Here is a 15,912-nt window from a genome sequence, read left to right as displayed (position 1 = left end):
TTTCAAGGTCACACTTTCACCATCCTATACACAACGATTTATTTTTGACCATAAGATCAAAGGCAAATGTGCTAGGCCCAAGTGAAGCTTTTCTTGAAGCACTCTTAACCACTAACTACTAAAAAAACAAAAGGAAAGGAAAACAGACTCAAACCCTTAAGAAGGTAGTCATGCCATCCATCATCGGGAAAAGCCACCCGGTTCACACAAATTCCACCTTTGGAAAGAACCGTTGCATTAAGAAAACCAAAGGCTTATTGCAAAATTCCAAAACAAGAAGCTACGAAAACAAATAAGAAGCTAAGAAAGAAAAATTGCGAAAAGTAAAATGAATATATACAAGAGGGGTTTGATCGAATATACAATAAGGGGGATGAATATATACAATGTAACGTAACTTTTATTTATAGACCCAAGATAAAAAGTATATGTACAGTCATCCAATCAAATCAAATCAAAGTAGAGCCCCCTCAAATGAAAGCTGGCATTGTCCTCAATGCCAACTAAGCAAAATAAGCACCAAAAATAAAGGGAAGAGGATTCAGAAACTCCTTATGGCCCGTCTGTCTGCATGGGATCCTGAGTGGTCCCTGGGTCCTCTGTAAGCTCGGGAATCTGAGACTGGCTCCCTATGACCTATGGCTCTACTGGGACCTGTACCTAGACGTAGACCGAGGCCCGTGCTAACTCCTAGGGCTGGCTGGAAGAATCTCCCTGCGGGTCCTCCAACGATATGACTGCATCATCTATACGGGGAATCACCCTCTTCCTCTTAGGAGGCCTCTTCGACTGCACTGGTTGGGGATGGGCTGCTGGCACCAGGTCATTTAGCAATAAATCCAAAGGCAAGTGATCTGCCTTCAACTGGCAACTCCTTCACGGACTCCTTGGAAGCTCGCGTCTTCCTCATCTCCCTAGCAAGCTCCTTGAGAGCTTTCCCATGAGAATCCACAGCCTCTGTAAGCACTTTTTGAGTGTCAAGGATTTTCTTCTGGTTGTCCAGAATATCCTTGAGGGCGTCCTCAATATCCTGTGGGACCTATGGAGGCGGAGGTGCCAACTGAGCTACCATGGTAGAAGTAAGGATAGACAACTTAGAGGAAGCTGTCTGCATCCAGTTGTTGATACTGAGAAGGGCCTGGCTCAGACGGTGGGCAGTCACTGGGTGGGCCGGGGTGGAGGGTATGTCTGGAACTGCCGAAGTGGATGGGCCAGGGGGCATGTCCGCTGAGGTGGAAGAAAGTTGAGTAGGAGCCACTACCACTACTGGCTCTTCAGACTGGCCAGTTGAAGCAGTGGCTATTCTCTTGTAGTTCTTACCTTTAGGGTAGTCATTACCCTGCATGTTGTACCATGAAAATGGTACCTTTGCTTTCACTTTGACATCAAATTTTCGCTTTTCTACCTCTAGGTCCCTGAAGTACATGGTTAAGAAGCTGGGGAAAGGGTAGTTTCTGTCACCTTCACTCACTGCCTGCGTAATAACCCGAGACATCACATTCCTAATGTTAATCGGGTACCCCTCCATAATTGATGCTACCAGTACCGTCCGGTGAAGAGGGAGTGAGTTTTCGTGGGTAGTGGGGTTCAGTCTGCTGCACACAAATGTCTCTCACCCCTTAGCCTCGAAATTCAAACTTCTCCTTAAGATCTTTACTCCCGCATTCAACCAATCGGGGGTGGTACCTGGGATTGCCAAGTACTGTGCCAACCAAGGACGGACCACCTCACCTAATGCCATTTTCTCCAGATACAGTGATTCATCCTCCTCATTAAAGCCCAAGTAGTAATTTATTGCTTTCCTATCAAATAACACTTTCAAACTCTACACCTTAGTCACTTTGGTTTCCTTCTTGATGTGGGCAGCATTCGTATAGATTTCCTTGACCAGGTGCTCGTTTGCATCCACACAGTTGCTTAAGAAGTACTCCCAGCCCACTCTCTCTCTAAACTGTCTTCTCACATTAGGGTTGTGAGGCAAAAGGTCTCTATCCACAAAACTTCGCTCTGGAATCAATTTCCTCACAGGCCACCATTCTCTGAACTTGTGGTAGGCCACCTCACTCACAAAATTGTCTTGACACACCTCCGGGTTTCTAGTTCTCGCTACTCCTCCCACCTGAGGTTCACCCCCTTCTCCTACTGCCTCTTCTTCTCCTTCTGCACCCTCTCTGGATAATGAAGCTGTGGGAGAGGTGGAGTATTCATTTCCACTACCAACAGCTGAGCCCTCAGATGACTCAGAAGATACACGCACTGAAGCTTGGGCAGTGGGGGAAGGTGGATGAGTGTCTTTCAGTCTGTTTCTCTCTGGCCAGTCAACAATGTACTCTGGCACTGAATCTGATGAAGCCTCCCGGGAGGGATTGTACTCACTCTCCGACTGATCAATAGCCCTATCAGCAGATCTGATGAGTTTCCTTGTGTTTTTTATGTTTTGTCGGGCTTGGGGGGGTCAACTTTATCATCTTTTGTTTTCCACCCGGGAGGACTCTCCTCTACATGCTTGTTTAGCACCCTTGCCCCTTTGTTTCACCATTGATTGCAAACAAATTCAACCATGCTTTGTTAGTATCAATATAATCAATGTAATTCAGAGTTGCAGGAAAAATAGTTGCAGACAGTAAAACGTTGCAGAATGCGGTCTGCACAAAATGTAGTGCGGCCGCATAGAGGCAAATGCGAACCGCACAAAATGGCACCGCGGTCCGCACAGAGGTGGGGTTAAGACTACCCACTCTCTGAATAAATGCACCGTGGACCGCACAAAATGGCAATGTAGTCCGCATTGAGGCACCGCGGCCCACACAAAATGCAATACGGTCGCGGTCCTCAATGATTAGGTTTCAGATCTTTTAGCAATGCGGACCGCACAATTTCCACCGCAGTACGCACAGAGCATCAAGTGGAAGCACCAACCTAGGGTTCATGATATTTTGAATTTAAGTCCAATTTTACCCCTAATAAAGAGTCCCTAAGTGTTTGCCCAACCTTTTAACTGCCTAATCTAACTTTAACCAAAGTCTAATCTACACTACTGAAAGAAATACGGGTAGGGCAAGAAGAAGAAACAAGAAAGACAAAAATTAAACGAAAATAACAAAATTAAACAATTAAAAAGAAGCTAAAGTTACTAGATATGAGAAGGACTGAAGATTAATCGAGACTATGCAGATGAATTCGTGCAATATTTACTGATGAACAGTGATTTTTAGGGCTTTGAGAGTAAAAGGATCGAAAAGTTCAACCAGTAGGCCTCAGGTACTATTTATAGAAAAATTCCTGCGGCCCAGCTTACCTACCCACCGCGGACCGCACAAAATGCAGTGCGGTCCGCACCACACAGAATTATATAAGTCTGAGAAGGCAACCACTGCGGTCCGTACAAAATGGCTTAGCGGCCGCAGTGGTCCACCGCGGACCGCACAAAATATATTGTGGTTGCGGTGGCAAAATTTAGAGAGCTGGTTTTTACAGCCATCATCAGTACGGTCCGCACTGGTTTTTGTGCCCCCGCACTATGTTCTTTGCGGTCGCACAAAATGTAGTGCGATTCGCATTGCAAACTTCAGAGACTTGAACAATTTTTTTCCACTTTGTCCTGCACTGCATCAACACAATCCTGTAGCATCTGACAACCAGTCAGTCCAAAAATAAATCCTATACTACAATGAAAATCTAAGAAAAATAAGAAGAACACATGGGTTGCCTCCTAAGAAGCGCCTGATTTAACATCGCAGCACGACGCAGGTTACCATTAAATCATTTGAGATGAAGAAGTGCCACCACGTGGCTGTCATCGATTTTTCCCAAGTAGTGCTTAACTCTATGCCCATTCACTCTGAAAACTTCCCCATTTTTGTTCTTCAAATCAAGTGCACCAAACGGGGTCACAAACACCACTTCAAAAGGTCCACTCCATTTTGACTTAAGCTTTCTCGGAAACAAACATAACCGGGAGTTGAACGAGAGAACCAAATCACCCACTTTGAACTCCTTTCTACGAGCATATTTATCATGAAGGTACGTCATCTTGTCCTTGTACAAGGACGAACTGGAGTAGGCATGGAATCAGAATTCATCAAGTTCATTAAGCTGCTCCACATGAAGATTGGCTGCAACATCTCATTCAAGATTTAGCTTCCTCAAAGCCCACATGGCCTTGTGCTCTAACCCAACCGGTAGATGGCAAGCTTTCCCAAATACCAACCAATACAGAGACATACCAATCGGAGTCTTGTAAGTAGTCCTATAAGCCCATAGAGCGTCATCCAACTTCTTTGACCAGTCGGTCCTATTAGCATTGATCGTCTTTGACAATATGCTCTTGATTTCCCTATTGGAGACTTCAACCTTACCACTTTCTTGAGGATTATAGGGAGTAGAAACCTTGTGATTAACACCATACTTTGCAAGCAAAGTATGGAAAGCTCTATTGCAAAAATGAAACCCCCCATAACTTATGATTGCACGCGGAGTACCAAACCTTGTAAAAATGCTCTTCTTAAGAAATGCAACAACACTCCGGGCTTCATTGTTGGCAAAGCCACGGCTTCAAACCACTTTGAAACATAGTCCACCGCCACAAGAATGTATGTGTTCCCACATGAGCTAACTAACGGGCCCATAAAATCAATGCCCCATACATCAAAAATATCAACCTCAAAAATGGTATTGAGAGGCATCTCATCTTTCTTAGAAATTCCACCCACTCTTTGACATTCATCACACCTCTTCACTAGTTCACTTCCATCTTTGTACAGAGTTGGCCAATAAAACCCACAACTAAGAACTTTGGAAGCCGTCCTCGGCCCGCCATGATGGCCACCATAGGGAGAGGAATGACATGCCTCCAAGATACTCAATTGCTCTTCCTCCGGAACACACCTTCGGATCACACCATCCGTGCAAATCTTGAACAAGTACGGCTCATCCTAATAGAAATACAAACTATCCCGTTTAAGCTTCTTTCTTTGGTTAGAAAAGAGCTCACATGGGATTATACCAGCCACAAGGAAATTAGCAACATCTGCAAACCATGGCATACCATTCACCGATACCGAAAAGAGTTGTTCGTCGGGAAATGAATCATTGATCTCTAGGCTATCACAAGGCCACCCCTCCTCCTCCAAGTGAGACAAGTGGTCCGCCACTTGGTTTTCACTACCCTTCCGGTCCACAATCTCCAAATCAAACTCTTGAAGTAACAAGACCCGTCATATCAGTCTAGCTTTGGAATCCTTCTTTGTCATCAAGTATCGGAGTGCGGCATGGTCGGTATAGATTATGACCTTGGCACCCATGAGATACGGCCGAAATTTCTCCATTGCGAACACAATAGCCAAAAGTTCTTTCTCGGTCACCGTGTAGTTCACTTGAGCATCATTCATTGTCTTGCTCGCATAGTACACTGGATGAAATATTTTGTTCACTCTTTGACCCAAAACCGCCCCAACTGCAACATCGATCGCATCACACATGATCTCAAAGGGCAAGATCCAATTAGGTGCGGTAATAATAAGAGTGGTGGTCAACTTATGCTTGAGAAGTTCAAAGGCTTGCATACAGTTTTCATCAAACACGAACTTGGCATCTTTTTCCAATAGCTTGCATAAAGGATTCACTACCTTCGAAAATCTTTGATAAATCTCCGGTAGAACCCTTCATGCCCAAGAAAACTTCTAACTCCCTTGATAGAGGTAGGGGGAGGTAGCCTTGAAATCACATCAATTTTTGCTTTGTCTACCTCAATACCATGCTTTGAAATTTTATGCCCTCTTCCACCATAAAGTGGCATTTCTCCCAATTGAGAACAAGATTGGTTTCTTCACAACGGTCCAAAAATCTATCAAGATTCTTCAAGCACTCATCAAATGAATCACCCATAACACTAAAGTCGTTCATGAACATCTCCAAAATGTCTTCCACCATATCAGTGAAAATGGCCATCATACACTACTGAAATGTAGTCGGTGCATTACACAACCCAAAAGGCATCCTAGAAAAGGCAAAAGTGCCATATGGACAAGTGAATGTGGTCTTCTCCTGATCTTTCAGAGCAATCAAGATTTGGTTGTACCCATAATACCCATCCAAGAAACAGTAGAAGGCACGCCTAGCAAGTCGGTCTAACATCTGATCAAGTAAAGGCAAAGGAAAATGATCCTTGCGGGTCACTTTATTCAACTTGTGGTAGTCCATGCATACCCTCCAACCGGTGACGGTTCTGGTAGGAATCAACTCATTTTGGGAATTTGCAACCACGGTCATGCCACCCTTCTTCGGTACACATTGCACCGGCGAAGTCCAAGAGCTATCAGAGATGGGGTACACAACCCTGGCATCCAACCACTTGATCACCTTCTTTTTCACAACTTCTTGCATTGCTTCGTTCAATCTTCTTTGATGCTCCAAGGAGGGCTTTAAATCATCTTCTAGGATAATCTTGTGCATACAGAATGCGGGGTTTATCCCCCGAATATCAGCTAAAGTCCATCCAATTGCCTTTTTCCACTTTTGAAGCATCGCCAATGTGGCATCAACCTGCATGTTAGTAAGACAAGAGGAAAGAATAACTAGCAAAGTAGAACTTGGGCCTAAGAACTCATACCTGAGGTGTGGAGGCAACGGCTTCAACTCCAACACCGGAGGTTCCTCAATTGAAGGCTTTGTTGGTGGAGTCTTCCTATTCTCGAGATCTAAAGAAAGTTTTCTAGGCTCATAAGAGTACGAGCCCATTCTAGGTAACACATTCACACACTCCACCCAGCTTGCATCCTCATTAACGTCAAGATTCAACAAAACGGCCTCAAGAGGGTCCTTCACATTGATCATTGCACTGGTATCATCAACTATCATTGCCGTGACAAGGTCCACAAAAGAGCACACCTCGGAACTGTTGGACTGCTTCATTGACTTGCACACATGAAAGATTACATTTTCATCACCCACCCGGAAGGTGTGTTTCCCTACTTCCACATCAACTAACGCCTTCCCAGTAGCAAGTAAAGGTCTCCCCAAAATGATAGGAACTTTATAATCCACCTCATAATTCAAGATCACAAAGTCAGCTGGCAAGATAAATTTATCCACCCAGACAAACCCATCATCAATAATACCCAATGGTTTCTTCATTGTTCTATCCGCCATTTGTCTCATGGAAGTCAGTCAAGGTTGCCCAATACCCAAAGTTTTGAAAACTTAGTAGGGCATCAAATTGATACTAGCCCCTAAATCATATAAAGCCTTAGCAAAGTCCACACTCCCAATGGTGCAAGGAATGGTGAAAGCACCGGGATCTTTAAGCTTCGGGGCCATTGAATACACTATTGCACTAACTTGGTGAGTTATCTTTATAGTTTTACAATCCATGGACCGTTTCTTTGTCACCAAGTCCTTCATGAATTTAGCATAGCCCGACATTTGTTCAAGAGCCTCCACCAAAGGCACATTAATGGATAAGCTCTTCATCATGTCAATAAACTTTTTAAACTAATTCTCATTTTTCTGCTTTGCGAGCCTTTAAGGATAAGGCAGAGGTGGCCTTGGTAAAGGTACCTTGGCTTTAGGCACAACCGGCTCTGTCATATCTATTACGTGTTCCCTAGACGGGTTCACGTCATTTTGAGTTTCTACCTCAGCATCTTGAATATCAATCAATCACATTTTCAACCACCAAAGGAACTTCATCTTCTTGCAACTCAACTTCATCACTCAAAATTTGCTTTTGTTTGGAGGCATTCACATCACCGCCTCTCCCACTTCTTGTAGTTACCGCCATAACATGATTGTTCCCACCTTTCGGGTTAACCACCATATCACTGGGTAGAGCCCCCTTAGGATGAGTATTCAAAGACTGTGAGAAGCCAACTGCGCATCAGAATCTGCATTCTTTTTCATTATTTGTTCAAACATCATTTCAATTCTACCCATATCATTGCTAGAAGAACTAGGACCTTAGGATGGAAATGTGGGTAGATTATTCGGTTGTTGGTACATTGGGGGCCTTTGAAAGCCTAGCCCCCGATTTCCTTGGTTTCCATTATTCCATCCACCTTGATAGTTGTTACCACCCCAAGTGTTATTGTTACCATTCCAATTTCCTTGATTGTTTTGATTGTTGTTCTGATTACCCAAGTTGTTGTTTTGGTTATTGTTCCCCCAATTACCATTTCCTTGTTGTTGTTGATTGCCCAATTACCTTGGGGTCTCCATTGTTGTTGGTTGGAAGAATTGCCCCTTTGGCCTTGATAATTATTCACGTATTGCACCTCTTCACTCTGTCCATCATAACTATCATCTTGAAATCCACCACAGTTATTGTCAAATTGTTCTGAATTCCCTTGGTTCTGTTGACCTCTTTGTCTTCTTTTGTTGACAAGCATATTGACACCCTCCGTGGAATTCACTTGGCGAGGATTTTGAACTTGTTGCAACTGTGCCTTTGCTAGTTGGTTCATAGTAGTTGTCAACTTAGCTATAGCTTGCCCATGATCATGTAACTCTTTGTGCAAATGGGTGACCGTGGGTTCACCCTGGGGCACATTGGCTCTACTTTGCCAAGCAAAAGAAGTGTCATCCATCTCATCAAGAATGTCATAAGCCTCATCATAAGACAACTTCATAAAGTTGCCCCCAGCAAGTTGGTTCACTATGCATTGGTTAGTTGTGTTAATGCCCCGATAAAAAGTCTATTGGATCATCACCTCAATCATATCATTATTGGGGAATTCCTTCACCATTGTTCTATAACGCTCCCAAATCTCATGCAAAGGTTTGGTGGGCCCATGCTTGAAAGCCAAGATCTCATCTCTCAATGCTGCCATATGCCCTGGGTGAGAAAATTTTTGCAATGAACTTGTCCGCCAACTCATCCCAAGTAGTGATGGAATGGTTGGGAAGTCGCTTGAGCCAATCCAATGCCTTCCCTCTAAGTGAGAATGGGAAGAGTCTCAACCGAAGTGCATCTTCGGACACATTAGTTTGCTTGCTCCCCCAAACAGGTATCCACGAACCCCTTGAGATGTTTGTAAGAATTTTGATTGGCAGCGCCGGTGAAATACCCATATTGCTCTAGCAATGTCAGCATTACATTGGTAATTTGAAAATTGCCCGCCCGAATCCAGGGCGAGACAATTGCGCTTGCATAGCCTTGGTTTGGAAGCACTCGAGGAGCCACTCTTGGAGGTGCGGGGGAGCGTCTAGAATATTATCATTGGCCTGGCGGCCTCTCCATTGTCCTTGAGGCACAATAGGGACCTCATATTCAACATTGTCATCTACTTCCTCCCCCGACGGAAGATCTCCAAGAGGTGTATTGTTTACGTTTGCTGCCATTTTGTACCTGAAGTTATGACACAAACAAATTAGTAACACAGAAGGAAAGAAGAAAAATACACAAAACTATTTAGATAGATAGCCAAAACCATTAGCTCCCCGGAAACGGCGCCAAAAATTGATCGAGGCCAACCCTGCACTACTATTGAGTAGTGAGAGAGGTCAAAGCAGCTTTTACCCGATTAAGGTCGGGATCGATTTCCTCAAGGAGCTAGATATTGGAGTCGGGTGTCTATCTAAAGCGGAGTTGCATATTTGCTCTTAATTGCACTTCTACACATTTTTGGTTTTTTATTATGATTCTAATTTTATAAAACTACAATGCTCAATTAAACTAAAATAAGCTAAGGTTAGACTATTGCGAGTTGTTCAAATGATTAAAAGGCACTAGGGTAGCGACTTTCGACTAGGTGGTCAATTGACGGATTCTTGAGTCTAAAGCTAGATTTCCACATTTGGGGAGTATGATATAACCATTGCACGATTCTACTCACTCTATACCTCTCGGTAGTTCGAGTGATTTTGCCCAAATTGGCTTTCTCAAGACCAATTAGGTATGCAAATTTGCACAAGCAATCAAGGTTCAAGTCGGGTATTACTATCTCTAGGTTTAACCCTTTAATTGGAGCTATCAATCTCTTGAGTATGCCCCAATTCCTTGCTGGACTAATTTCATGGATTTAGGCTCTCTTTCTCAAGAAGAGCCAAAGTCTACTAGGCATAAACTAGTGTTTGCCACCACCAATTCACAATTAAAATCCTAAATTAGCCCAAATATCAAACACCTATAGACAATCAAACATCAAAACAAAATACCCATCAATTACCCATACTAGGGTTGAGCCACAACCCTAGCTTGTGGGACTCATAATTAGAGAAGAAAACAAGGAAATAGATGAAGAGAAACTCATAATAATTAATTGTTAAATTAAACTTAAAGATTCAATGTTGAAATCACGCTAAAATTACTTAAAATAGCTAAAAGAACGAAATCACGAGTGCAGCTCTTGATAAAAAACTATCTGATGACTTAAAAATGGGAAAACATCTATTTATACTAGGCTGAAAAATCTGGACAAAAATACCACTTCGGGACTAGTGCGGACCACACCAAAACGAGCGCGGCCGCACTAAGGCTCAGAATTTGAATAATCGGCTCTCTGGACTTGGGCAATGCGGACCGCACGAAATCGAGTGCGGCCACATTGGCTTCTATTGCGGTCCACACAAAAAGGACCGCGGACCGCATTGAGCTTCAACCTCTAGAACACCACCTCTCTGAACCTTGGCTCCGCGGACCGCACTAAATTGAGTGCGGCCGCAATGAACCCAATGCGGACCACACAAAAACCCCTTGCGGCCGTATTGCCTGTTGGCCTGAAAAGCACCCTCTCTAAACTTCACTTGTACGGACCGCATAGAATGGTGTGCGGCCGCACTGGCCTTGTTTGACTGAGCTTTGTCTTGTCTTGGTACATGTGAAAGATTCACTCCTTTTTGAGCTAGTTCTTGTCACCTTGTTGGTTAAACCTGCAATCAAGCACAACTTGTGAGCCTTTGGGACTATTTTGTACACATTTCTAATCAAAACTTAAGCATGAAGGAGTGTAAAATGCATCATATTCCCTAGTTATCATTAACCTGAGTACCTACTCTTGTCCCCTCTTGCACAACTTTCATTTGAAGAAATCTAGTTTTATCTTTAGGGTGTGTCTTTATGTGTCTAGTCAAACTACCCGTACCGCTACGGTCTCGAGTAAATTTATGAGCCATCAAAGTCCCATAAGTTTTACACATAGCCTTATTTTGATCTCTTAGTTGAATAAAAAAGTGTCAAATAAGAGATGTTTCTCATCGTCTAGAAGGTTGTCTATTAAAAGTAGGGGTTACTACAAGAGAGTTAGGCGGGGCATCATTTGGTTTATTATCAGTTGGGTTAACAACAGGACTACTAGGTGTATCATCTAAATTCGGTTGCGTTTCATCTAAATCATCATTTTCCTCATCATTTTTATCGATAGTTGGATTACCATAAAGAGCATTCATATATTCATCATTTAATTGCTGACCTGGTGCAATATCATGGTAAAATTGACTATCGGTAAATTGAAAACAAGGGTTATCACTATCAAGAATAACAGGTGGAGGAGGACGGGTAACAGGTCTGAGTCGGGGAGTCGGGGGAGGAGTAGTAGCTTGGCCACTAGATTCACCAATTTTAGATTTTCCCTTACCACCAAACATTTTTTTCACAGAAAAGGCCATATTAATTATAATTATTGTTGATACCCAATTTTTTTCTATATATTTTTAATATGTATAAATACTTTCAAAATAGCATATATATGCATATATAATCATGCACAAGGTTTTATAATTTTTCTATAATTTTAAAGATTTTAAATTGATTTATTTCCTCCCCTTTTACTCATAAAATCCCCGATAATTACCCCTAAAATTATTGTTGTGATAATTTAGTCATATAAATTCTATATTTATGCCAAAATATTATTAAAATATTTTTAGTGTATTTTTATAATTGCATTTTGCATTTTTAAAGCTAATTTGCATATAATTGCAATATTAGCCCTATTAATGTATAATTACATTTATATGCATAAAATTGATCTTCTACATTTTTAAAATGTTAAATATCTATTTTAAATCAATTTAATATACGAAATTGTTTTTAGAAATTATTTATTATTTATTATAAATTATATGGTATTAAATTGGCTATTTAAAATATAGCCTTATTGCATTCCGATTTTAGCCTTAATTGAACCCAACACCCCAACCCAATTTCTGATTAAATAACCCGACCCAGGCCTTAATTACCTCTACCCGACCCAAAACCTATCAAATCCTGGTCGTTGATCTAAAAGATCAACGACCCTCGTTCGTTCTTGCCTTTTTTATTCCAAACGACCCCCTACCCTAACCATTTTTCCAAATCCGCCACCCTAAGATCCTCTCTTCTCTCAGTAACTCTCAACCAAACCTTAGCCCTTCAACTGCCGACCTCTCTTCTCTGGTCATCTCCGGTGACCTCGCATCGTCTCCTAAGCCTCCAATTGCTTCTCTCATGCCACGCCCGAATTGCATTTAGGGTTTGTCACTTGTTTGTTCTTGGCTACTCCAGTGTGATTTCGAGCAAAATCATGATGTATCTGTTATGATCCTTGGGATTCTAGACAGGTTCTTTTATCTCTCTATGGGTTTCTTCTGAAACCCTAATTTCTTCCTATATCTCTTAGATATGTACAGATCTAAGACGATTTGAGTTTGTTTCTTTAATGTTTTACACTGTACTTGGAACTCTTTTGCAAGAATCGTTGATTTCAAGTGTTTTTCACCTTCTTCTAAAAATTAAGGTTTCGAAACTTCTTTTAAAATTTTGTTTAACTGATTCTTTGTGTTTAAACTTCTATTTCTTGCATATTTTTGACTGATTCTATGATTTTACTACCTCTTCAACTCATCTATGTTGAAAGCCCCAATTTTCTAGGTTTCTTCGTTTGGTTCTGTGTATTAGCATGACTGATCGTTTCTTGTTTGAATTTCTATGACTATCTTCCCTCAAATATGTTCATACTGGGTTTTTAGCCTAACTTATATCACTTCTATGTGCTTGTGTCCATCTTGACTGTTCAAGACTTGCTTCTTTCTATCAGTGTTGTTTAACCTTCGTGTTTGCTATGTCTGATTGTTCTTATCTTACTCTATTTATATGCTGAACATTGAATCGTGACTTTCTCTTTGATTGATTTTGGATTCCCTATTTCATGGTTTGATTGGAAGACCTTCCTTTAAACTTTCGATTCCTACTCTTTCTATTCAAATTGATTGATTTGCTTACCTTGTCTGCATTAGTATTTTGTTCCTACTGATTATCTCCTTAATTAGAGTTTTCTGAACCTAGCCCTAATTGTTTACCCTATACTTACTGAATTTGAAATCTTTCCTTATTGGTCAAACATTGATTTCTTTCCTTATTTGTTACTTGTTCTTATCGTTTGAACTGATTCCCTTAACTTATGGGTGTACTGATTTTACTCTAATTGGTTCTGATTTCCATAATTACTATAATATTGTGATTCTTGCCTTATTTTACCTAGTTTCGAACTACTATATATGCATACTTTCTCATTGACACAAAGACGAACACATTGGTTCAAAAATTCTCTCTTTCACACTAAAAGCTTTCTGCTCTCTTTTGTGTTACTTACTACTGTCTAAAGTCAGCCGACTACAAGCCAAGGCTAACTACTGGTTTCTCTTTCACTTTGTGCTTACTATCCTTTACTGGTATGTTCCAATTTTAATTCAAGTCCCAAAACAATATGCTTCTCCTATTACTTCAATTTGTCATGTTTCTAATATGCTTCTATCTATGGTTTTGTTGTTCAACCTGCAATTAACATGTATACTTCATTGTCTTCTTTGTTTCATGCTATATACCCCTTAGGATCCCCTTCTAGTATGACCCAATATGACTATGTTTCTCTGATCCCTGGCATGCACCTTCCTGTATGAAGTAATTGGCTATCCTAAGCCTATTGATTCTGTATTAACTCTACAGTTCATGATATACTTTAAAAGCCTTGACCCCTTTTAAGGCTCCTTTGACTCTGTACCTATGTGCATCTGTGCTTACTATGTGCCCTATGCCTACCCAAATCCCCATTACCCCTAAGTGAATGTGTGCACCTGTTTGACTCCATGTATTGAAGTGTTGATGAACCTCTTTCTGGTTATGTATTTGGTTTGACTGATTGTTAGTCACCTTACCTTTTAAAACCGTCTTATTTAGTAACTCCCTATGTGTTTTCTTACAAAATTATTTCAAGGAAATCTCTTTTTAACACTATTTTCCCACTAAAACCTTTCAAACTGTGTCAAGCACTCTCACTCTACTCCTAAGTCACTAGGTTCTGCCCCCTCCAGTGTGTGTACTGTCTTGGGATCCTCTTGAGAACCCTCTGAACTCTGGCACACTGAGGCTGACCCTTCCACACCGCACTTACTCAATTTGGTTACAAAGTCTAGGTGTGAGCACTGCCCGGGATTCTTGAAATCTTTAGGGAACTCTGACGCACCTAGACAATGATATTGTCTATAAAATTGGCATTTGAGGCTATTGGAGGTCTTGGGAAATCACTTGGGCCTGCTTCAGGCTCCCTATAGTGTAGCTTCTTCTTTTCTTTTTATCTATTTATGTAATTCATTCATTTGGTTTGTAATAATTTGTAAATAAATATTGGGGTAACTAGTGAAAAAGGTTGGGTAGTTACATATTTGTGGGGTAATATCGGTAGAAACCATGCCTATAGGATGTTATATTTGCTATGTTTGCCTTACCATGTTAGAAATCATGCCTATAGGTTTCAAGTGGTTCCAATAATAGAAATCATTTTATAGGTCTTAAAATCAACTTTACAAGTAGATACCATGCCTATAGGATATGGTCTAGTTCAACTTCTGTTATAACGAGTGTTTACATGTGTTTTCATTTGTTATCATGCCTACAAGTTTCTAACATAAGCTCTTAAACAATTAGATGCCATGCCTATAGGAAACAACATCAGAAACTCTGGCTAGATCTAAAATCAGTTTAGTTTAAATAAGTCAATCTAGTTCTTGAGTAGTTTGTTTCGAAGTTGGTCTAATTAACGGTTTGTTTTCCTGAAATGAATTCTCTCAAATACTGATTTAATTCACTATTAGAAAGCATGCCTATAGGGACTCAAGAGTCAGTTTTAAAATCTGCCCACTGTTTTACTATGTCAAGCGTAGTTATCATGCTCTTAGGACACCGCTATTCAGCGTGTAGGCAAGCCTATAGGACGTTTTCAAATCTTGCAGCTCTGAAACTGTTTCTGCTACTTAATGTTGTTCTGATTTTAAAATCAGTGGGCAAATGGATAGGGTCATTACTTCTGAGTTTATAAAATAAAAATTGCATATCTCATGTGTTCTGATATTCGCCTAGACATCATGTCTTAGGATATTGTTTAACAATATTGCCCTTATTTGTGTTTGAGTCGTGCTGTTTACATGCATTATCTGTGGAGGTGAACTTGAGCCTCTAATTGCTTCCTTTTTGCCTTATGTGCTAAGGTCCTATTTGTTCTTGCATGTCGCCTTAGAATTTTCTCCTTTTAAGCACCTTAGGGGTCGTCTAGAACTGTCCAGATTTAGAGGTCCTAAAATACCTCCAGGGCCACAAGGAAGGGACGGGTAGTGCACGCATAGGCATCATCAAGTTTACTAGCACGCTTTAGGCTAAGACCACGGGGTGGGAAGGGTAGATATGAGATATGATGACTACGCGCTAATGTCATGCATAGCCCCTCATTGAGGAGTATTTACCGGACATTGTGTGGGGTGATCCTGTAGGCTAACCAACCTAGGACCTCTCCTTTCCAAATCCCTTCTATTTAAAACTTTGTTTTATATACAACTTGTTCCAAACCTTTGTCTTATTATTTGAGTTATACAACGTTCAACGTGCTTTACTTGCAAATTATTTGATTCAACTATTTATTTGTTAATGGACTAATTCGTGAATATAAG

Source organism: Nicotiana sylvestris, chromosome 6 (genome assembly GCF_000393655.2).
Source record: "Nicotiana sylvestris chromosome 6, ASM39365v2, whole genome shotgun sequence".
NCBI classification, from domain to species: domain Eukaryota; kingdom Viridiplantae; phylum Streptophyta; class Magnoliopsida; order Solanales; family Solanaceae; genus Nicotiana; species Nicotiana sylvestris.
Note: the sequence above shows the minus strand (reverse complement) of the source record.